Source organism: Danio rerio, chromosome 3, assembly GCF_052040795.2.
Source record: "Danio rerio strain M-AB ecotype USA chromosome 3, GRCz13ab, whole genome shotgun sequence".
NCBI lineage: Eukaryota > Metazoa > Chordata > Actinopteri > Cypriniformes > Danionidae > Danio > Danio rerio.
This window is the reverse complement of record NC_141023.1, coordinates 56,911,743-56,934,539: the sequence shown is the minus strand read 5'-3', so window position 1 is coordinate 56,934,539 and position 22,797 is coordinate 56,911,743. Positions and strand designations below refer to the sequence as shown.

The following is a 22,797-nucleotide window of genomic DNA, read 5'->3' as shown; positions in this document are numbered from 1 at the left end:
AAATCTGTCAAGTTTGGTGAAGGAAAAATCATGGTTTGGGGTCACATTAAGTATGGGGGCATGTGAGAGATCTGCAGAGTGGATGGCAACATCAACAGCCTGAGGTACCCAGACATTTGTGCTGCCCATTACATCACAAACCACAGGAGAGGACAAATTTCTTTCCGCGAAAATTTTCTTTTTGCGCTTCTTCCCATACTACTCCACATCAAAGTTCCTGAAAACAAAGAAGGTCAAGGTGCTCAAGGATTGGCCAGCCCAGTTACAAGACATAAACATTATTGAGCTTGTCCGGGCTAAGATGAAGAAGGAGGCATTGAAGATGAATCCAAAGAGTCTTGATGAACTCAGGGAGTCCTGCATGAACACACATCTTTGTCATTCCAGATGACTTTATTAATAAGTGATGTGAGTCATTGCAGAGATGTATGGCTGCAGTCCTCCAAGCTCATGGGAGTCATAAACAATATTAATTATTTTACCCCTGCACTAAGACTTATATTCTATACTGGACATTATTTCTGATCTAAATGATCTAAAAAACTAGAAGTCAAGTTATTATTTGCTGTTCCTAAAACTTGGATAGGCGACAAGGCTTTTGTCAGGTAGTGTGTATTAGTATGTGTCTCTACTCATGGAAAAATGTTTGTAATGAGCATTGGTTCATCTTGTGATTTTCTTATCAACACCTACATTGGAATTAACAAACTTGCAAGAGGAAAAGACGTGATATGTTAACGGCCGCTGCTATAGTTAATCCGTTGTGCGCGTGTAATAGCCTCGGTGTACATACATACTTGGAACTTTAAACTAGCGCACAGTTGGCAACTTGTCATAACTTTTCCGTGCAACAGAAATGCGGCTGAGAGAAGCCTTACGACTAATTAACTGTGACGAAATAAAGCACAGTTAATAGTGAAATCAGCTAATTGTTGCATCCCTATTAATGATTATAGTGCATTATAAAAAAGGCATTTTCTACAAAACATATTGTTTTCGGCTGTCCGCACCACTCGCTTATGGTGACTCACGCTCTGCGCAGCCTCTGCAGCTCATTTGAACAGACGCACGTCACTTCATAACCACAGCGGCTGTTTTTCAACTGAACTAAATTAATTTTTAATGTCTTGGTCACACTATTTGGAGGGCCGGAACAAACTGCTTCAGGCCGCCAATTGAATAGCCCTGCACTAGTGTTTTGAAGTACTAACATCTACACACTGCATCTTTGCTACACAGACCAAAACACAACCATAAATAGCTACTTCCCTAATATAAAGCTTGTTGTTCTAAACTACAGTAGATGTGATAACCATGAAAGCACGATTATTCTTCAGACTATATCGTACAACCAAAATCTATAATGTTGCATCACTAATTGTTATGCTGTTCAAAACATAACAAATGAATGTGTCTGAATGTAGAAGAAGCCTGCTTCAGCAATGCACTGCGTTTGTTGTGCGAAATACAACATTTTGAATGTTTGTAAAAATAAAAAAGTCAATTGGACAATGCAGTTGTTTTAAAACACAATATATTAACATTTTAATGTAGAAAAAGCCAACGTGTGTGTCTTTATGAGCACAAATACAGCATGTGGGCTCTTATATGTTGTTGTGTCATCACTCGTATAGCAAGTCATATCTCTTCAGCCCTTTGTTTGGGATGCTTTTCATGAACCCGCCCCATGCCAAACTAATTAAATAGCCCTGCACTAGTCTATTAACACTTTAAATAAAATAAATATGGTAGTTTACTATAAAATGTAAACATTTTACACACCTTTTTAAGGTTTCTACCATATTTTAAAAGATAAAATTCGTGCACAGCTGCCTTATTACCATACATTGAATGGAATTTTTACAATGTAGAAAATAATTACAGCTTTGAAACCCCATCCATAAATATTTTATCTGTATTTGGACAGCAGCAACAAGTTTTAATTTTACTTGTGGAGCCAATGTGGGAGATTTGACAAGGTTTGTTTTTTTTGGCTTGTTTCCAAATAGTGAGGTTTACACTTTGGTACAAAACTTTGTACAAGGTTTGTTAATTCCTTCATTTTCTTGTCGGCTAAGTTCCTTTATTAATCTGTGTTTGCCACAGCGGAATGAACCGCCAACTTATCCAGCAAGTTTTTACACAGCAGATGCCCTTCCAGCCGCAACCCATCTCTGGGAAACATCCACACACACATTTACACACACACACTCATACACTATGGACAATTTAGCCTATCCAATTCCCCTGTACCGCATGTCTTTGGACTGTGGGGGAAACCGGGGCGACCGGAGGAAACCCACGCGAATGCAGGGAGAACATGCAAACTCCACACAGAAACGCCAACTAAGCCGTGGCTCGAACCAGTGACCCAGCGAACTTCTTGCTGTGAGGCAACAGCACTACCTACTGCGCCACTGCTTCACCAGGTTTGTTATTATGGTTATAAAAAGTTTTCCTTACAACTCTTTCAAACGAATTTGAAGTTCTGTTCTTTTAAATCAAATTGATGGTAATATAATAACAGAAATAATATTTAAAAAATGAAGAATAGAATGATGGAGGATCATGTGACCAATTCACGACATCAAGAAGCATAATATTAATTGACTGACAGCTGATTTTATTACATTTAAAAGGATAGTTCAACAACAATGGACATTTTCTCACACATCAGTTGTCAAAGACCTATTTTGAGTTGAGTTTCTTTCCTATTGAACACAACGAAAGATATACTGAAGAATGCTGGAAAAAAACAACCATTTATTCCATGGTATACTTGTTTTTCAAGTGGTTACCAGGTTCTAACATTGTTCAAAATATCTTCTTTTGTGTTCAATAGAAAAAAAGTAACTCAAACTAGTTTGGTGTTAAAGTTATTTTAATTTTACGTTAAAAAAAAAGTAAATATTTACATAAAACGTCCACAAAAACATGTATGACATTCTGTGGAATGTGGAAAATGTTGGTTTTCAACTCCATGCATTGTGTTGTAAAGCTATCCAGATATTTGTAATAGGAAAAAGAGGTCTACTGATGTAGAGAATAATTTCCCTGGACAGCACATTAATTCTTTTAGGTGTGTCTTTGACATTTTCCAAGGCTGTGCAGGCAAACATCCAGAGTCTATGTGAACATGTGCCAAAACTCTAAGCTCAAAGTCTCTCTCTCTCTTTTCTCTCTCAAAGTCTCTCTCTCTCTTTCTCTCAACTCCCATCATTGCTTCTTTAATTTCAGTGCATCCATTTATTGCCAGTGGATTCTTAAAATCAATCCAATATTCCTTACTCAGAATCTATAAACAGGCTGGGGAACCAACATTTAAGCTTTACCAAGATACATTTTTTAAGCAAAAAAAGTTTGCATTAAAATACTTTTTTACACACAGATTATAGCTCCATTCAGATTTTAAAAGCACTATCACTACAATGTGAACAGACATTATTCATTTTCTCTTTCCAGATTGTTTTCATGTCTTTGCCACATAAAACTGGCCTAATCAGAACACAAACATGCCTCAGTGAGCTGATTTTGACTTTCAGACATACTGTAGATATACACGCACATACAGGTTTGGCTGTGGTTGGAGCATAATGTGCATTAAACCAATCATCTCCCATTCCCTTTACGACTCAGTTGCGTTGTGCCATGGCACATTTTCTATTTACTGTACATGGCGGACTTTTAAGTGGGACAGCTGACTGCTTCACTAGCGAGGAAACAGTTAAACAGACCATCTGCAGCACGCGAGCCAAGAACGAGCCTCTTCCATTCGGCCTTTTCCTTACTCTTTACTTTTTACTCCTTTACTCCATTGTTTTTCATATGTAAAGATATTTGTGTATTGCTGTACATCCTGTGTGTATTAAGCAATGTGTACGCGCTTAGACGTGCATAGGTGCATAACTAACATGCTCTGTGCTCCACTTTAGACCAGCTTTTCTTTGGTCAATGCATGGCTCGGTCTATTTCAGTTCCACAATGCGCCAACATTACGCCTAGACACACCTCCGTTCTAGAAATAGATTTGCCATCTAAACAACATGGTGCTAAATGTAAAAATTTGGGTTGCACGGGTCTAAAATTAGCAACAAATCGCACCAAACACATTTTGTACCTTATTGTGTTGGGTGTATGATAGGGCCCAAAATATATATGATGTTAAAACTGAGAAGTTTGTTTATGAATATTCTGCCGATACAAAAAAACATAATAATCCCAATATTAATGAAAATGTATGTTGTTTCTTATCAAAGAGAGTATTAGCTTCCAAATATTTAGGCCTTTAGTATTTGGAAAATTATTTATTTTATTGATTTTTTTTTTTTTTTGTTCCACTATGTATTAAGTGGTATCCAGGGCTTATTTGTGCCGAAACACAAACACCGACACCTCTGAAATCTGGTCTGGCACCTCATTTTACCGATCATTTTCTTCCCCGACTCCCCAACCCTGTTCACTTTCGTCCGCGATACCCCTCCGCAATCCTATGCCTCACCCTCCTCTTCCACTTTCATGCGCGACACGTCTCCATCCTCAGGTAACATGTCGGATTCACTACCCCAATCTGTTTCGGGACCTCGCAATTCATAAATGAAGCTGAGGTGGTATTTAATAGAGTGGAGGAACTATGACGTAAATTTGCATGCAAAAACTTGAAAGCGAGTAAACATTTTAGCAGTTCCGGTTCCCTCGTCCCAAAGTAAATGTTTTTTTTTTTATGGGGTTTAAAATCGCTTAAGTAAAATTGCTTACATAAGGTTTGTGGCAAACACAAACTCAAGATACTTTCACGTTTTGTTCTACGACATAAAACACGTCTGTTACATCAGACTCTTGAGTTTTTAAATCGGTTATGCTTTTTTAAAATGACGGATGCTATGAAGTTGCTAAATGGGACTACAGGCAGTGTCTGAGACATTATACGTCATCAAGCTTAGCTAGTCTGGAGCGCAGCTCGCTTGTGTTAGACATTTGGATTTGTCTGTGATTTAAGTATTTTCATAAATAGTCTATTTATAGTTTGTAGTGTTTTTCTAATTGGGAATTTATATTGTGTGTAGATAATGCCTTCACATGTAGAGACTGTCAAGACAGATTAATATGTTGATCATTTATTTTAATAAACGATATTAAGAAGATACTACTTACCAGTGCAGCCTGTCTCTTTCCTGCTCTCAGTAATGCAAACGTGTGAATAAATGTGTAAAAATACTGTCATTTTAACGAGATCAAGTGATTTTTCTTCATTTATTTCTACATCTGAACACATGTAACTCTATTTTAACTGCAATATTTACACTCCTCCATAAAATGTATAGCAGATGTGACTGTATGGGCTGCTTTTCGCTGTACTTCTTGAAATTAAAAGATATATTGAATGTTGCTCTGTCTCTGTGATGGAACTTGCAGTAATTTGATAGACTTGTTCCTCACGCCTCATTTCTGTCGTCTGCTAAGATAAGCAGGCATTGTGCACGCGAGCGATACACTTATTTATATGTCTGATGATAATACTATGTAGGCACATTTATACATACAGTTTTAAAACTTTTACAACAAGCGTAAAGCATAACAGATGTATTTCCTACATAAAAACGGTCCAAAATGCATGTAGGTCTATGTGTTTTTGCGTATTTATTTGTTTATAATATATAGAGTGCATTATAATATAATAAACTGAGAGATTAAATCTTTGTCATGGACCATATTTCTAAAAATAAGCTTGTTGTCTTATTAAAAATTTTTATTAAAAATAAAAAGTTGTCTGTAGCAGGGTGGTGCTGACATCACAGGCGAGCGCGCCGAGGGCACTGTACCCATTTACAGCCTAATGTTAGCTTTTCAATTCTTGGTTTGCATTAAAGATCCAAAAAAAGTGCTCAAAGTTGTATTTTCATGTGAGGATTATCCGGCTGGACTAAACGTGTAAGCGTAATCAAGTGTTTGAACACAGAGCTTATTCGCCATCTTTAAAAAGTCAATGGGAAAATCCTATAGGGATTTTATCGAGGGAACGAGTTTTATGCTAGCTGCCGATTCACCTACAAGGTGATGTCATAGTTTTCCACTCTATTCAAACATATAACTACATTATGCTTACTTTGTTCATATTTTTTTAACAACACTTCTGATTCTATTAAGGTGGGATCTGGTTTATAGGTGATATGGGTTTACGTGGGTTAAGATGGGTCAACAATAGGGATGTAACAATATTGTAAATACGTCATACCGCAATAGTAATTTGTTTCAATATTACCGTAGGCGCATGACTCAATAAAACTATATTTCTGAGAAAAGTTTGCTTAGGCAAATGAAACGAACGGAAGGTAGTGGGAACTACAATTCCCATCAGCCTAGGCGTGGCCATCATATTTTGTGGTCTGTTGTCACTACAGATCCAGTAATGTGGAAATGGAGTGTGTTGCTAGTAGCAGGGAAAGAAAAAGAGCTGGAAATGATCAAACCTAAAGTGAGTTTTAAATCAGATGTGTGGAAGCATTTCGGTTTCTTTCTAAAAAGATACGAAAAAGGAGAAAAGGTTACAGACAAAGAAAAAAAAAAGTATGCAGGCACTGCCAGAATGTGGTGAAATATAAGTCGGGGAATACGACTAAAAACAGTCATGACGTTCATGCAGAACACAACACACTTGTTAGATTGATGCAGACATTGACTTGTACCGCAAAGAGACCTCTATCTCACTCATGGCTTGTCCTCTCAAGTGGTGGAAAGACAATGCACAACAATACCCACTGCTGTCAACCTTGGCTAAATCATATCTCTCTGTTCCAGAAACTTCAGTCCCAAATGAGAGGTTTTTTTTTTTTCTGTTGCAGGGGACATTGTAAATGCCCAGAGATCCCAGCTTTTACCAGATTATAGTTATATGATAATTTTCCTTAAAAAACCCATCTCTATCTAAGTGAGTGAGTGATAAAATGTTGAATGTGATGAGTTTTCAACAATACTAAATAGAAACTTTTTTTTATATGGTTTAATAGTTTTTTGTTATTAAAATTGAAAAATTGAAGTTCCTGTTCGAAACTTACAGATAGATGGCTAATTTGTATGTCATTGATATGTTCAGTGCTAAGGTAAATAAACACTTTTGACATTTTTTTCGAGTCTTTTCATTAGTTTTGTTTTTCCTGTAAATGATTCAATAAATACCGTACCATGCCATTCATACCGAGGTATTATCGTACCGTGAAATTCTGATACCGTTACATCCCTAGTCAACAACGTAATTATAAATGTAATTACAGATGTACCATTTAAGAACCTGTAAGTACAGAATGTACCAAATGATTAGTTTTAATGTAAGTACACAGTAATTAAGGCAAATTAATATAAAGTGGGACTTGTTTTAAAAACAAAACAACAACAGTGGCATTAAGTAAAAAGTAATTTTAAAAAGTATTAAATACGAAGAAGAATAAAACTTTTTTAAAAAATGGAATCGCTGATGCTAGTAGACTCAAAAGTACAAATATGATAGGATAGTTTTCTGTTCTTTTTCATTTTGTATATGGACATTATTGTCTTTGTATCATCTTCCATGTTAAAGCACAAGGGTTAAATATATCACCATTACATCTTGCCTCATAAATTCCCCTATTTTTCCACTTACTAGCTTGATTTTTGCCTTCTCAGATTCCCCTCCATTCTATCATCTTCTCTGTGCGCTGCAGACGGTGTTGTCATTCTGTTAGTGATCTGAACAACACTCTGTCTTATTTATTTTGTCCAGAAACTCTTACAGCTGTTCTACAGGGACCAGAGCCATTTATCTGTGAAGGTCATTTCCTGCCTTTGTTGAAGAACAACAGAAAGCCAAAAATCTGCCAGGTTCGGAATACATGATATCAGCCTCATTTTTGGCACAATCCATTTGGCGTAGAGTAACGCAGTGACTCATAAATAACAATGGGCATAGGGAAGGAAGAATCAATAGTTTTCTGACAACCAGAGCTGTTTCTATGCTCCAAAATGTACAAACAAAAATTGCTTCATTTTTCAATCCTCCATAGCCACACGTGTAATCTTGACCAATAGGAGCACAGAAACAAGCCGTTTGTTGTTTACACTCTTGTTTCGGAAACAGTCAGTAGTTCTGGCTTCTTGATGACATCATGTATGTCAATAAAGACATCAAGTGGTGATTAATAAGGCAGCAGTGTGTGTTTCTTGTCCATGGCACAATAAAACGAGCCAAAATTGCATCATCTGAGTCGAAAGATATTGAGTAGTCTCAATCCGGCTTAAGTCTTATCTTACAAAACCTACAAAAGCAAAAACATATCTCTCACAAATATATGAATGACAACAGGAAATCTTCTCTCGTTTGTAGACATACCACATTAAGTCCAAAATCCATGTGTGGGTGTTTCCACTGGAAAGAAACGATCACGAATGGCATATCTTTTTATCTTGTTTTTACTAGACAGTGTTGAGAAAGTTTCCTGCTTCTTTGCAGTAAATTTCCACTGTAATGAAACGTTTCAAACTGGTTCTCAGTTCACAAGATAAAGTCTGACTATCAGAAATCAGAGATTTGGAAAGGTTTAAACACTGCAAAAAAGCTGTCTAAATAAAACATGTTTTACTCTTAAAATAAATGTATGTTAGAAAGATTTATGTAAACATTTATTTTATTTTATATATATATATATATATATATATATATATATATATATATATATATATATATATATATATATATATATGCAAATGTATTAAAAAATAAAACAAACCTCAACAAATCACAAGTACACAAGTATACACAGCCTTTGCTCAATTCTTTGTTGATGCACTTTTGGCAGCAATTACAGCCTCAAGTCTTTTAGAATATGATGCCACAAGCTTGCCACACCTGTCTTTGGGAATATTTATCCATTCATCTTTGCAATACCTCTCAAGCTCTATCAGGTTGGATGGAAGGCGACGGTGTAAAGTCATTTTTAGATCTCGCTAAAGGTGTTCAATAGAATTTAGGTCTGGGCTCTGGCTGGACCCCTTAAAGACATTCACGGAGTTGTTGTGAAGCCACTCCTTTGACATTTTGACGGTGTGCTGTGGGTCATGGGATAGTATTAGCCTGATGATGAGCCATGCCTGGTTTTCTCTAAAAGTAACTTATTCAAGGCATTCATTCCAAAGAGTTCAATTTTAGTCTCATCAGACCAGAGAATTTAGTTTCTTATCGTCTGAGAGTCCTTCAAGTGCCTTTTAGTAAATTTCAGGTGAGAGTGGCCACTCTACCATAAAGGCCTGATTGCTGGATTGCTGACAGATTGTTGATCCTTCTCTTGTCCTTAAGGTTCTCTTCTGCACAGTAGAACGCTGGAGCTCAGACAGAGTGACCATTGGGTTATTGATCACCTCCTTGACTAAGGTTCTTCTCCCTCGATTACTCAGCTTAGGTTGGCCGGCCAGCCCTAGAAAGAGTCCTGGTGGTTCCAAACATCTTTCATTGACACTTTAAAAGCAGCAGAAAATTTTTTTTAACCTTCCCCAGCCTTGTGCCTCGAGACAATCCTCTCTCTGGGGTCTACATACAATTCCTTTGTCTTCATGCTTGGTTTGTTCTTTGACATGCACCGTCAACCCTGGGACCTTATATAGACAGGTGTATGCCTTTTCAAATCATGTCCAAACAACTGAATTTACCACAGGTGAACTCCAATTAAGCTTCTGAAACATCTCAAGAATGATCAGTGGAAACAGAATATATCCGAGCTCAATTTAGAGCTTCACGACATTCATATGAATACTTATGTACATGTGATTTTCAGCTTTTTTTATTTGTAATATATTTGCAACAATTAAACAAAAAAAATCACATTGTTATTATAGGGAATTGTGTGTAATAATCTCAAATATCAGAAATGACAACAGAATGTTAAGATTTAATGTCAGTTTCAATGTTATTTATTAATGCACTTACTTGACAGATTCCATTCAGTCATTTTCCTTCTGCTTTTTTTCTGGTTTATCACAGCGGATGAACCGCCACTTACTTGACAGATTTTACATTTTAAATTTTAGGTGGTGTAATGTTTTAGCGATTTTTCAGCTAATTACACTGTCTCATCCCAATAGGTGGATTTAGAGGTTTTTGCATAAAAGCACAAGTGGATTTAGCCGGTTTTGACGCAAAAGAAAATCTACCTTGTTAAAAACCAAAGAATTGTCTAAAGTGACATTTTTGGAAAAAAAATATATATTTTATTTACTAGCTAATAACCCTATCATTAAATATAAAATGAAACCTCTAAATCTAATTACACGAGCCTAATAGAAAATGCTCATTTACAAGAAAAGAGGTCTGATTTTTTTTTTTTTCTTCATATGCACCTATTGGTTCAAACAGACGGTGCTGTGTATCAGGAGGATAATGCACCAATACACATAGTAAGACTGGTAGAGTGGTTTGATGAACATGAATGTGAAGTTGAATATTTACCATGCAAAGATTTATAAAGATTGAATAAAGACCATGTACATATGATTAAAACATGCGGCTGTGCTCACATTGCAAGTCTTAATGCAAAGATCTGATATTTTGATCATATTCAATTTTTTGCCCTACCTGTTTACAGGTCTGAGTAGAACTCGCTCAAAGCAATGTCTTAATTTGCAAAAACAGCAGCATGTGTGGGCGTGGCCTGATGTCTGATTGTACAGATTCTGCTTGTTCTGTGACATTGCTCATGATTTACGATCATGTTTGGATATTTTTCATTATACACACACTGTCAACACACAATTATGATCAATCAATCACCATAAAGAAAGTGAAATTTGCATATTAGATAACTTAGTTTTCTAATATGCTTACTTAGTTATCTAACATTACACACACACACACACACACACACACACACACACACACACACACACACACACACACACACACACACACACACACATATATATATATATATATATATATATATATATATATATATATATATATATATATATATATATATATATATATATATATATATATATAAATATATTAATTATACACACAGTTGTGGGTCTGATTGGTGTGTGACAGAGTCCAGTGTGTGTTCCCTGGCAGTGGGCCTGCTGGGTGAACTGGCTTGTGGCCTCACATGTGGGGTCACCAGCAGCATGAGCAGAATGCTGAATCCTCTCATGTGAACACCCACTTTTCCTGGTCTTCTGCCAGGAAAGAATAGAGTTGTGTGTTTGAGTTTTGGTGGGAAAAGTGTCCCTCGGAATGTGGCTCGGTGCAGGGCGTGGGGAGGCTGGCAAGAAGACCCTGTATTCCTCATCTCCTGAGGCTAAAGCATAATCCGGGGGGGTCAGGGGTCGAGCCCCACTCTCTCCAACGCATGCCCACTCTCTCAAACATACAAAACCCACTGCTGACACAACACATACTGTACGTGCAGACCGAGCCCTCGGGCGCAGCGTGAACACACAGAGAGGCCACTCAGCTCCATCGATTTCCCCCTCACAAACACTCCACGCTGGCATTTCACGGGTTGGACAACAGATGCTTTCTGGTTCAATGTCACACCTCCAGATGACAAATCTGCCTGCTGAGAAGCCCTGAGACTCACCCTTCCGCTCAGTGACTGGAACAAAGTGTCATCAGATGACTAAACTATATCAAGTGTAGAAATACAGTGGCTTTTTGGCTTCGTTGTGCACTTATATATGTTGAATCATGCAGCAAATGTGCTTGATCACAGTGTCTTAGAAGCAATTAAACCAACACGAGGGCAACAATATAAAGTTTCAGATTTAATAGTTTAAACGGTCACAAAACACTTTCTTTTTTTTTTTTTTTGATACGTTGACAGTCATACATGTGTCCCACATTGCTAAAAACACTATTAGGACACCTATATTTTACACAAAAAAGTGAAAATTGGTTATTATTTTGTTATTTTAAACAAATTTGTTCTTCCAGTTTGAAAATAAATTTTAAAGCAACTTCACTCACACCCAGTCTTCCTTAAGCGTTTGTTTTCATCATGTGACCTTCCCCATGTGCTCCTTTGTTTCAGTTCCCGCCAATTGTAAATGTTCATCACCTTCACCTGTGTTCATCCCCTGTGTACAATAAGTGCCATTATGTTCCTGTATATATACCCCTTCATTTAGTTTATTCATTGTCCGGTATTCTCTCTGTTAATGTCTCGTTTGTTGCTTGTCTTCACCCCGTGTCCTTCCAGTGTTCTTCCTTCTGAGTAATTATAATAATCTATGTATCTGATAATCTTGCGAGCCTGTGCCGTCCTTAAGTGAACTCGAGGCATTACAGTCACGGCCATGGCGTAGTGAAAAGTGCACCGTCACATGTACTCTGGTGTTCATGGTAACCCGAGTTCGATTCCTGCTTTAAGGTCCTATGCTAATCTTCCCCTCTCTCTGCTCCCCAGACTTTCCTGTCAATTCTCTCTACTGTCCTGTCCAATAAAAAGGTGAAAACCCCTAAAATATAATAATAAAAAAAGTAAAATTCTAGCGTGGAAACTGGATGTCTAAACCAGCCAGTAGAATGTGATGTCTTTGAGTTTTTGTCATTAATTCATGAGAAAGACTATGTTCGAACCAATCAGCCCGCTCTATTGTGAATGATGTGCAATTTATTAATATGCATAATAGCTTCGAAGACGAAGATGGCTAAGAGACGCCACATTGTGTTGTAAATCGTAATTAAACCAAGTGGAAGAAAAATAGTTTGGAGACATGGGTTGTCAGTGTTGCGTTTATAAAAGTGCTGAAACAAAGGTTTTGTTTCCATTTCCCTGCTTTGAGTGCACAGCTGTACTCACATGTGTGGATTACAGTGGTCTGCTAACATGCAATAAAAATATGTTTGTAAGGAACTTTTTTTAACCTGAGAGCTTTCCACATCTAGAAATGGTGAAATCCAGATTTGCCACTCGTCTTCTTTAATGAAAAGATGCAGATCCAAATTGTGTTGATTGTTCTGTCTCTACAGATTTGGTAGGTGTGCGGTCAAAATTCAGATGGCAAAGTTGGTTAGTATTCTCAGCAGTACTCTTTCATTTTTAAAGGCATGCCTTAGTGTCACAATAACCAGCGATCCAGCCTGTGCAGATCTCTGGAGAACTACAAATCTGCCAGCAAAAGAACTACATTATCCAGTCATGCACCACTCACACACCTGGCCTGGATCCTCTCTGATTGCAAACACACACAGCTGAAGCCACTCACAAACTGATTATATGGACTATAAAGTCAACACACAAACACAAAGATGTTGCTGAGTCTTGTTAAACCAGGTGTGGGCAAACTTGATCCTAGAGGGCCAGTGTCCTGCATAGTTTAGCTGCAACCCTATTCAAACAGACCTCCCTATAGAGTTCAAGTGATCTTGAAGACACTGATTAGTTTGTTCAGGTGTGTTTGACTAGTGTTGGAACAAAACTCTGCAGGGACCCCGGCCCTCGAGGATCAAGTTTGCCCATCCCTGTGTTGAACTGTATAGTAAATATTACGATGCATTTTCCTTGTTTTGCCCTGCCGTGTAAGACCATAGCTTAGTTTTGTTTGTTTATTCCTGTATGCTGCCTGTTTACTGGCTATGATTCTGTACATTTGTTTGCTCCTGTATTTACTGTTGCCCGCCTGACCATTCTCTGCATAATACACCTGCTTTTGGATCCGCACCCTGTTGTCAGCGTTCACTTCACGTAACACCTAATCAAAACTAAGTTAAAAGTACATTAATATCACCACAATATTTTGGACTGAAAGATGTGCTGTAAAGGCTGCTCTCCGAATGTAAACACCTTAATCTAACTATTACCGTCATGTAGTATTTTTACAGCGTATGGTTTTTGCCGCATTTTGTGACAGGATAGTCTAAACACACATGGCTGTTTGACGCTATTATCTGCACCTATTGAGTCTCTGCATCTAAGTTACTGTAAAATCGCGGAGGATTTTTGTTTCTCCCATTCGGTGTGCTGTATCAAAAATTACATTAAAAATACACTCTTCCAGCAGTTCCCCGTTATCTTGTTTGTCACGAGGGGCATGCATACAATGTTCCTGAATGGAAGTGTCAAACTGCATTTAAAGTTGACAAATAAAGAATAGAACTAGAAATTACGCGAAACTCTGGAGTAAATATGAATAGTGTGGTGACGGAGTGATGTTAATCGATCTGTGTGCTATAACATGTAAAACGTGATCATGAAAGGAACATCCAATAAGCAACTCATGTAAACATTAATCATATTATTGTCTTATTCAGGTTAAGGTAAATAATTTGATTACTGATGTCCATGTAAACCTAGTCACTGTCTATCTCCCCTGAGTCTGTGTTGGTGTTGCCTCCATGACAATCAGCCAGTGCAAGTATTCTAACTCCTTTTTTATGCAAACCCTTCCCTCTTTCGCCACTCAACACTCTCACCTAAACAAAGCTGGACTCACCCACTTTCCTGATGTTTTTCAAACTAGAGGTATGAAAACAAAAGGGATCATAAATATTTTGATCTAAAATAAATATTGTATTCTAATGTTTTTTATTTAAGTTTTTGCAAAAAAAAAGATCATTTTAAATCAGAAATATTGCTAGCCTAAAATAAGACCATTTTCTCTGAAATGTGAATTGACGTCTTATAAACTTGACCATTCTTTTTTTCTTCTCAGAATTGCAAGGTAAACTTTTTAAAAATTCTATACATAGTTATTATAGTAATTATAAAGTTTCTTTTTTGAATTGTGACTAAATGTCTCATACTTGTGAATTTAGGCTTTTCACAAAACAAAGAAAGTTTCTTAATTGTAAAATCACTGACATAATATCTTTTTTTGTAAACTTACAGTTGTGAGATACATTTTAATTTTGGAGAAAAAGAGGAGTTTTTACATGAAACAAACTCAGTTTATATAAATATAAAGAAGAGCTTCCACAAACTATAAATCTTTATGAACTTTCTGAAAGTCATGAGGAATGTAATGACTGTAATATCCAAGTAAAATAAATGGACTGAGCTTCAAAAAGTATGCAAAGGATCCTCAAGCTTATTTGACTTTTGCACTGTGTTCTCAGGCTTCTGAATGTGTGCTTAAATGGTCCTGAGTGATAGACAAACTTATATTTAGTTTATTTTTAGGATTTCAAGTGAACTTTTAACTTGAACTTACTGATTAGTTTGTCAAGTTTTAGACTACTGTCTAGTAGAAACTCAAGGTTTTTAACTTCAGAGGCGAGGTAACAGTTTAATACACCAAGATCAGTAGGTGGTTTGCTAGAATGCTGTGGAGGACCAAAAAGATTAACTCGGGTTTTATCTTCGAAAGCATAAATTTGTCGATGAGCCAGAGTTTGATTTTGCGAAGACAATCTTCTAATCTCTTGAGGCTTGAGCTATCATTGTTTTGGATAGGTATGTTAAGCTGTGTGTCATCTGCATAGCAATGACATCTAATTCTAAACTTTATCATTATAGTTCCTAAGGGCAGCATATATAATTAACCCAGTTAAGCCTTTAAATGTCACTTTAGCTGAATACTAGTATCTTGAAATATATTAAGTCAAATATTATTTACTGTCATCATGGAAAAAATTAAATAATTCAGTTATTAGAAATGAGTTATTAAAACTATTATGTTTAGAAATGTGTTGAAAAAAAATCTCTCTGTTAAACAGAAATTGGGGGGAATAAACAGGGGGGCTAATAATTCTGACTTCAGCTGTATTTAAATACTTTTTAACATGGACATTATTTTAAAAAAATACAGAGAAAAAATCTATAGTCACGAAGTCTGCCCCTGCAAGCCACTTATTTAGTGAGATTTGGTATACTTAAACTAAAGTGTTACCATATTTATTAATTTGCATACAAAATAAAAGCATACAGCTCTACAAACCAAAAAGATAAAGATATTAAACTTGGATTACAGGTCACAGACAGGTTCATATCATTCCTTATAAAACCCATACATACAGTTAAAGCCAGAATTATTAGCCCCCCTTTGATTTTTTTTTTTTTTTTTTAATATTTCCCAAATTCAGTTTAACAGAGCAAGGAAATTTTCACAGTATGTCTGAAAATATTTTTTTCTTCCGGAGAAAGTCTTATTTGTTTTATTTCGGCTAGAATTAAAGTAGCTTTAAATTTTTAAGCAGCAATTTAAGGACAAAATTATTAGCCCCTTTAAGCTATATATATTTTCGATAGTCTACAAAAAAATCATTGTTATACAATAACTTGCCTAATTAACCTAACCTGAATAGTTAACCCAATTAACCCTGTGAAGCCTTTAAATGACACTTTAAGCTGTATAGAAGTCTCTTGAAAAACATCTAGTCAAATATTATGTACTGTCATCATGGCAAAGATAAAATAAATCAGTTATTAGAAATAAGTTATTAAAACTATTATGTTTAGAAATGTGCTGAAAAAAATCTTCTCTCCGATAAACAGAAATTGGGGAAAAAAATAAACAGGATGCTAATAATTCTGACTTCATCTGTATATCTGATATACAGTATGTGTGTTTTCTGGCTGTTCTTGGAAGCGTGAAATTTCCAGTTCCTAATAATCGTAACTGCATTACAAACAAAGACCGAAACATTCTCCAGAATGTCTCCTTTTGTGTTTCAGCGAACAAAGAAAGCCATATATACGGGTCTGGAACAACATGAGGGCGCATAAACGATGACAGAATATTCATTTACGGCCGAACTTTTCCCTGAAAATATAAATCTAAATGTGATGAACGGCCTCAAGGACAGTGACAAAACAAAAAGCCAAGCACTGCATGTCCTGGCAAAGGCCTGTGTAGCAGAAGCACAATGTCAGAGTTTGTTCCAGTGACATTAAACAAATACTTCACGTCAGTTCCCTTTACCACAGAAAAGACGAATATTCATGCATCTTAAAAAGCTTTTTTCTCAGAATATTGTTTAGGAAATATAAGAGCACTTCATCTTTTTTTACAACCCCCTTCCTTTCCCTCGCCCGCCCCCCCACTTTTTTTCCCCCTTTTTTCTTTCTTTGCAACACACAAGTCCACACAGGAAAATAACAAACATGAAATGGATGGGAAAGGCTCCCAAGTGTGAGTGGAGAGGCAGAGGCACAGCGGTGAGCTCGTTCCCAGGCTCTGGGAGGAGCGCAGAGGGCAAGCCGTCGCTTGACTGCCTGAGTCCCAAACAGGGAACCAGAAAAACTGGCCGGGCCTCACCGTTATCCGTCATCCGTCCTCCATCACTTTACCGGCACCTTTAATCACAACACGCGAGCACATGATACTTACAAGTCTGTACACACACCGACACACTCATCACTCCATACTGACTTTACAGGGTGTTTGGAAAGAGCACGGCGACCATTAAACCTGAATGTTCACACACACACACACACACAAGCAGTTGTGAAAGAGTAAAGTTTGCTTGCTCAATAATACGCTCATCCATGGGCCATTACTGTAGCAGTTTATGCTTTGACATGCTCTGGCACAGTTGAGTAATCTTGGAACGAGAGGTAGACTCTCCCAGGGTTGTGGGCTATGGATGAAGCCAAAAAACTGCAGGATAGCACACACACACACACACACACACACACACACACACAAATTAAACCATATATCACAGATCAACCGCAATACAACCGCTCAGTGCCGCTTCACTACTCACCCACATGAAACTGTTAGATATAAGTTTGTAATTACAATCAACCACACAGCTTCCTCTTCTTCTTTTCAATGACTCACAACTTTAAAGCAACACTCCACTTTCTTTGGAAATAAGCTTGATTTACTACTCCACTGGAGTTTAACTGTTAGGAAGACTTTTACAGTAAGGCATGTAACGTTTCACCGTGAGCTGGTTGAAAATCATGTTGAACACATTTGCGATACATGTTTTGAACAGAGGGGGCGCTGTGTTTACAGACGCAAACTCACTTTACCTGCACATCAGCGGTGAGCCAGAGTGAAATGACAGCTGTGCAGTGCGGCAAACAAACACAAACTGTGTGCAAACTCTGCAAAAACACTCTGACGAGAGCTTTAGAGATCATACAGTGCATCAGTGCTTTCATACACTGTAAAACCCAAAAGCCAACTTTATCAAATGAGTTGAGTGTAGCTCACTCAAAATTGACTGAAGGTTAATTCTACTTATTTGAAAAGAGTTTTGCACTCAGTGTTGAGGGTAATGAGTTTCTTCATTTATTGGCTTTTACAGTGCTCAAATCGCTTTGTTTACTCAAATGGATTAAGTTCACAGTACTCAATAGGATTAGTTTTTGAACTTAAACGGATTGTTGCTATCGGTTTCTTGTAATTGTAAAAAAAAATATATATTTTTAATCCATTCAGACAATCTTGCTATGCACTATTTTCAGGGGCTGCATAATATCGTTGCACCTGCTGCAGTGAAGCTCCTTGATTATTACGCCAGAATGCATATCATTCAAAATATACTGTATACGAAAATAACTAGAAAATGGAAACTTTTTTTAATTTTATTTTCTACCAGACTTGGTACACAATGTACCAGTCAAGTCAACTTTTTTTTTTTTTTTTAATTTTTGAGTAAGATGCTAATAGTCTAACCTGATTAATGATGTATGCAAAGCTAAGCTAAAAAAACAGACCCGGAGATTGGCTAAATGATAATTATAAAACTCATCTGTTTAACTGTAGGAGAGTTGTACAAGTTGTACCCCCCCCCGCCCCCCCCCTACCTCTTTTAAAACAACCAACCATACTCAGCTTTAAAACAGCCACAAAAGGCTGTCCTCCCTCTGCAGCGGTCTGTTCCTCTCAAACAAATTAACCACAGCTCTCCTATAGTCCAGCAGACTGACAGATCTCGCTACATGCCAGCACTCTTAAACCTTCTAAAGGTCCCATAAGCCAAGAACACGGGATTAGCCCAACTGGCTAAGAACAGTCAAACAAGCCTTCGGGACTGATGCTGTTCTGGCCTCTTTTTTCACACTGTAGGGATCCAACTTGGCAGTGGCACACAAGAGAAGCAATTAAAGCAGCCGGCTAACAGTGCTGGGGCCCATGATGTAAAGCCTCCTCGGTGAGTCATGGACCTGAATCCTATCTGAAAGAGGACCTGCTTGGGAATGGAGAGTCTTTACGTTTTTACTTTCAGATGAAAGTCAAATAACAACAAACTCTTAAAGTAGCCAAGAGGATACGCTACTAAATATGAGCTTAAGGTTGAGTGTGGCATACAACAAGGATCAGTTTTAGGTCCAATATTGTTTATAATTTACATTAATGATAAGTGTGAGATAGCAGAGTTGTTTAAGATTATTTTATTTGCGGATGATGCAAGTATCTTTTGTTCTGGGGATAATTTATGGAGCCAGATCTGTCTCAAAAATAATACATTTACAAAATGAAAGTCATGCACAGAACAATTTACGTTTACAAAATTTGTAAATTCAAAAAACGACTCGAAAATACACAAAACCAATTTGTATATTCATAACACGATTCATGAATACAACACACAATTTGTGAATTCACAAGTAAAAAGCAGGAATATTTTCACCAAATGAATTTGAATTGTGTATTTTTGAAATTGTGTTTGATTTAACAAATTGGATTTGTGTATTTACGAATTATGTTTTGAGTTTACGTATTAGAGTTATGTATTTTTGAATCATCTTTGATTTTATGAATTTGATTTGTCTGTTTTTGAATCATGTTTTTAATTTACAAATTTGATTTGTGTATTTACGGATCGTGATTTGAATTTATGAATCGGATTTGTGAATTTTAAAATCTTATTTTGAATTTATAAATTGGACTGGTGTATTTTTTAAATTGTGTTTTGAATTTACAAATTGGCTTTGTGTATTTACAAACCATGTCTTGAATTTACGAGTTGGATTTAAGCATTTACAAATAGCATTTTGAATTTACAAATTGACTTGATATTTACAAATCATGCTTTGAACTGACAAATTGGATTTGTGCATTTATGAATCATGTTTTGAATTTACGATTTGCATGTGTATTTACAAATCTTGTTTTGAACTGACAAACTGAATGTGTATTTACAAATCACGTTTTGAATTGATAAATTGTATTTGAGTATTTACAAATCATGTTTTGAATTTACGAGTTGGATTAGTGTATTTACGAATCGTGTTTTAAATTGACAAATTGGATATGCGTAATTACAAATCATGTTCTGAATTGATGAATTGGATTTGTGTATTTACGAATCGTGTTTTGAGTTTACGAATTTTGTAAACGTGAATTGTGTTGTGGACGAATGAATTATTATTTTTAAAAAATTTACTATTATTCAGACTGATCTGGCTCCATAGTAATTAGCTAAAACTTATGGGGTTAATTAAAACAGAAATTAATAATTTGACATTGTGGTTTGACGTAAACAAATTTTCATTAAATTTAAGTAAAACAAAGGTTTTATTGTTATTTGGAATATTAAAAAGTAGTCATAATATAGATTTAAAAAATAATAATGAATTTATAGAAAGAATATATGCAATTAAGTTTCTTGGTGTTGTATTAGATGACAAAATGTGTTAAAAATCACAAATAAATAATGTGATATCAAAATTACTCAAAACTGTAGCAATAGGGTATAAAGCAAGATATCATAACACACTTATGTTGTCATATATCAGTTATTGTGTGAAAATTTGGCGGAATACATATAAATCTAGCTTATGATCCCTATGTACAATACAGAAAAAAAAGTATTTAGAATAATAGAAAAGTGGTTTATCTGAAGCATACAAATCCTTTATTTTTTTAAATTGAAGACACTCAAGTTCAATAATTTGGTTAAATTTAAAACAGCACAATTCATGTTTAAAGCTAGGAATAAATTACTTCCGAAACACATACAAAAGTGTTTTGAAAAAAAAACAAGGAGGATATAATCTGAGAGAAGAAATCTTAAGAGGTTGAAAACAAGGACAACTTTTTAAAAAATGTGTGTATGTCTGCATGTGGTGTGAAATTATGGAAAAGTCAGATTCTCAATGTCAGGATATTAATCAATTTAAAAAGTTGCAAAAATATATATTATTAAATTAATAAAATGATTAATAGAGGATATTTAAAAGACCAAAATGAGAAAGGTATGATAAAAACATAATTAATGGCTGTTTGCAATAATATGTATTGTTTGGGTCTATGTTCTAAATGTAAATGTACAAATGGAATCAAATATATAATATGTTAAAGATGCTAAAAGGATAAAATGAGTCTCATGTAAAGCTTATATGTCTCATGTAAAAAGAAGAGACAAGAACAAAAAAAAAAAAGACAAGTAATAGGCGAATGAAGAGTGTAGTAATGGGGTGGGGAAAATAATACGCTTTTGCTTCATCCCGCTCCGTTTTGACCATGTTGAAAGATAATTTGTTTAAAGAATTGTTTTGTGTATGATTTGTCTTTTCAAAATAAATAAATCAATCAAATCAAATTACTTTCAAAATGTATTTTGATTATTTAAAAAATACATATATTTAATCAGATTTTTTTAAATATTAACCAATTTTCAATGTTAAAATTATCACTGCAATCGGTGGACATGGGCCAAAACCAGCATTTAAAGCAGCGCTAGATAATATATCAAAGTTATTAAATAGTTCTCACAACAACAAAAAAAGGTATGCCCCTTAACGGTCTAAAAACAAACTGAAACGAGACACCGGAGTGCACTGTATTCATGGAAAGTGCCAGAAGCTGTGAAGAGAGTGTGAGAAGCGTATTTGTTACAGACATATACAATCATTTTGTTTGCTTTATGTCTGTGGGTAGACATGGTGGCCTATAAACAAGTATGTTTTCGTAATCGTTTTCCACAATCTGGAGGCTTGACAAACACAGATCAGGTTGAGTGAGTTTTCCAGAGTCTGGGAGTGTACTTCTCACATCAACAATACCAACAGGTTCTCAATCAAATCAGTGCAAGATTGAATGATGCAAACCGTCAACATGGCGCATATCAACTCACTTCGCTAATATGTTGGTGACGAGGTGTAACATCACTGTGCTAGCATGTGAAATATCTACACCTATGTACTGTCATCAATGTTTAAACAGCACATTTAAGGTAACATACAGGCTCCTGGTATACATTGGATAAATGAAAAGCAAAAACGAAACGTGTGACGTCATTTACAACTCAAAACGAAGTTGACTTCGGGAGCGCTCTTACCGGAAAAGTTCACTCCAGCTGGTAAACATCTTCAAACTACCATTGATCCATGCTGATTATGTCATTGGTAGGTGTGGCTTTGAAGCTCCGCCTTCTTTGACGTGTTAATCTCTGGTTCATTTCGTCGAAGTCTGACGTCTGCAAATAAAAATGTAAACATGGGAAAGAAAAAGAAACTGATGTTGCAGTTGTAATTTAAAGTGACACTGACACTATTTGTTCAAGTTTAAATAAGGGTCAAGAACATACTACGTACATGGTGCGTTTAAACTAACCATATTTATTAAACAGATATATTTATTAAAATAATATTTAGGTCACCAAATACATTTGAAAATTTAAAGATAATACAATTAATTTTAGCAAAATATTGCACAAATAAAATACAACCAACAAAATTTTAACTACATTTTTTTTTTTACTTTTCTGCTTCTCTTTATTTTTTTCTATGACATTTAAATTTGGCTGTACAAATTTTTGGACCGTTATTTTAAAGTATTTTGTTAGATAAGCTCCAGATTTGGCTTCAGTATTTTACATATTTACATATATATATATATATATATATATATATATATATATATATATATATATAT

At 35.8% G+C, this 22,797-nt stretch overlaps 1 protein-coding gene and 1 long non-coding RNA gene across 3 annotated transcripts in view; both read right to left on the bottom strand.

Annotated features, from left to right (window-relative positions):
- The window catches only part of LOC147846065 (uncharacterized), a 700,063-nt gene that overhangs the window by 314,437 nt on the left and 362,829 nt on the right, over positions 1-22,797 (bottom strand). The gene's annotated exons all lie outside the window — the stretch shown is intronic.
- The window catches only part of LOC147846067 (uncharacterized), a 125,804-nt gene continuing 123,760 nt past the window's right edge, over positions 20,754-22,797 (bottom strand). For both annotated transcript variants that reach the window (XR_015481317.1, XR_015481318.1), the window contains exon 5: positions 20,754-22,339. This is a non-coding gene — a long non-coding RNA (uncharacterized LOC147846067). The remainder of the gene's footprint in view (positions 22,340-22,797) is intronic.